A 3,491-nucleotide genomic window follows, 5' to 3' on the forward strand; every position below is an offset into this window, starting at 1 on the left:
ACTACTATTGATGAGATCTTCGATTCTCATTTAGTTTGTGAAGCTAACAATTGATCGATCTATAATTCCAATTTCGAGTTGCAAACTACTATGCCGAAGCTTAGAAAAATCATAACTTCCTCATACGAAGTCAATTTTGGACGTTGTTTTTATGAAAGTTCTTAGTTTAACGAATACTTCGACTTTCATTTAGATTATAAAGGCTAAAAAGTAGTTTATCATCAACTCACTTTTTACGTCATATGGCGTCGTGTCGGTTCTGTTGCGAAACTTCAATAAGTCATAACTTGTTTGTTATAACTCGAATTTCAGTGAGGTTTTCACCTAAATGTTTCTAACGAGATAATTTAAAACTTTCAATAACATTAGTTTTACTTATTTCCAACTTAAATTTTACATTTTCGTTAAGTTCGATATTTGTTTTTTGATTGGAATCTCGTAAGACTTCCCATCAGTTTCTGAATGATTCTAAACATACTTTTACTTCAAATTTCATAAAACTATCTTGTTAGAACTCAACGTTCAAAATCATATATTATATAATAATATTCACTTTTAAGCTATCAAGCTTACAAAACACGATACTTATACATGGTTATTAATGTATATGTTACATAATATGAAAGTACATATCAACAAACTACTCATAAATTATACCAAACTCCCTTGAAAAATTAAAGAAACAAGCACCCCACAAACAAATTTCACACTCAAACACCCATTTGTATCCATTCACAAAAGCATCTAACACACTAATCATAGACTTATGCATTGCACAAGTTCTATGGATGCCATGGAAGTGTTCATGTTTCCTCCCATCCCTATTTAGGTGGAGATGAACCTTAGAACAAGTTGCTCTAAGATTACACTTACCTTTTGCTCTATGGTAAGCATTGTTCAACATGTCCAAAGTTTCCTTCTTCCTATGTATCCCTTCAGCCATCAGCATCATTCCCAGGACAAATGTTGAATCCAAATGTCCTAATGCAGATGCTTCTTCAAGCATTGTTTTCCCTTCATGTTCAGCTTCTAAGAAAAATAACTTCATCTGAAAAAAAAACATTAAACACATAACTTCTAGTTAAAGTCATGCAAAACAAGAAACAAATTAATTAATACTATGCATATATATATATATATATATATATATATATATATATATATATATATATATAACAACATACCAATCCATTCCTTAAAAGAATATTTGGGTTTCTTATCTTTATGCATTTGTTGACAACTACATGTTTCTGGTCAGACCAACCACGAAATCGTAATCCATCTAACACCATATATTTATATACTTCATCCGTTTTTCCTGCCTCGTTGAAGAATTTACAACTGCAAACAAAACAAGTTATTCGCTCCATAATGTAAAGAAAACTCAAATACACTTATGAAATAGAATGATCGAAGACAAAACTTACACACCCTTCATCCTGAAAGCCTCGACAGCTTAAATTTTTCCCAAGTCGACTATTATTTTCTCTATCACTTCCAATGGCATGTCTATTAGCGATTTCCGTTGATTTATTGATTGCTCTTCGAAGAAGTACTGGCTTCCATAATAATAAACATTTGAGAACAATTTAGCAAAAATGATTATAGGGTTTTTTTGACTGTCGGAATTTTGAAATTGGGGTTGTTTGTAAGTGACTGAAATAACACTGTAGAACTGAAACAACGTGTTTCGTCAGAAAACATTATGGTGCCTAGAAGACGTTCCATTATAAAATGACCAAGTTGACCTCATACATACAATGACTCATATTTAATTAGTAAGGGTAGTTTTGTCGAAAGTCATAATTAAAAGAAAAATCAATTTCTATTTTAATACACAGCCGACACAAATGATATATGCCTTTTTAATCTCGCAACTACCATGTTGACCAATAATCCATATGTCATCCATGGACACCATAAGCAACTACCATGTTGACCAATAACTCATATGTCATCCATGGTCACCATAAGCAACTACCACGTTGACTAATGACCCATATGTCATGCATGCTCACCATAAGCAACTACTATGTTGACTAATGACCTATATGTCATCCATGGCTACCATAAGCAACTACCATTTTGACCAATGACCCATATGTCTTCCATGGTCACCATAAGCAACTACCATATTGACCAATGACCCATATGTCATCCATGGTCACCATAAGCAACTACCATATGTTGACCAATGACCCATATGTCATCCATGGTAACCATAAGCAACTACCATGTTGACCAATGACCCATATGTCATCCATGGTCACCATAAGCAACTACCTTGTTGACCAATGTCCCATATGTCATCTATGGTCACCATAAGCGACTACCATGTTGACCAATGACCCATATGTCATCCATGGTCAGCATAAGCAACTACCATGTTGACCAGTGACCCATATGTCATCCATGGTCACCATAAGTAACTACCATGGTGACCAATAACCCTTATGTCATCCATGGTCACCATAAGCAACTACCATGTTGACCAATGACCCATATGTCATCCATGGTCACCATAAGTAACTACCATTTTGACCAATGACCCATATGTCATCCATGGTCACCATAAGCAACTACCATATGTTGAACAATGACCCATATGTCATCCATGGCTACCATAAGCAACTACCATTTTGACCAATGACCCATATGTCTTCCATGGTCACCATAAGCAACTACCATATTGACCAATGACCCATATGTCATCCATGGTCACCATAAGCAACTACCATATGTTGACCAATGACCCATATGTCATCCATGGTAACCATAAGCAACTACCATGTTGACCAATGACCCATATGTCATCCATGGTCACCATAAGCAACTACCTTGTTGACCAATGTCCCATATGTCATCTATGGTCACCATAAGCGGCTACCATGTTGACCAATGACCCATATGTCATGCATGATCACCATAAGCAACTACCATGTTGAAAAATGACGCATATGTAATCCATGGTCACCATAAGCAACTACCATGTTGACCAATGTCTCGTATGTCATCCATGGTCACCATAAGCAACTACCATGTTGACCAATGACCTATATGTCATCCATGGTCACCATAAGCAGCTACCATGTTGACCAATGACTCATATGTCATCCATGGTCACCATAAGTAACTACCATATGTTGACCAATGACCCATATGGCATCCATGTTCACAATAAGCAACTACCATGTTGACCAATGATCCATATGTCATCCATGGTCACCATAAGCAACTACCATGTTGACCAATGACCCATATGTCATCCATGGTCACCATAAACAACTACCTTGTCGACCAATGACCCATACTTTATCCATTGTCACCATAAGAAACTACCATGCTGACCAATGACCCATATGTCATCCTTGGTCACCATAAGCAACTACCATGATGACCGATGACCCATTTGTCATCCATGGACACCATAACCAATTTCCATTTTGACCAATGACCCATATGTCATCCATGGGTAATACCATGACACCATA

The sequence above is a fragment of the Lactuca serriola genome, chromosome 4, assembly GCF_051521515.1.
Source record: "Lactuca serriola cultivar US96UC23 chromosome 4, Lser_US96UC23_V15, whole genome shotgun sequence".
NCBI lineage: Eukaryota > Viridiplantae > Streptophyta > Magnoliopsida > Asterales > Asteraceae > Lactuca > Lactuca serriola.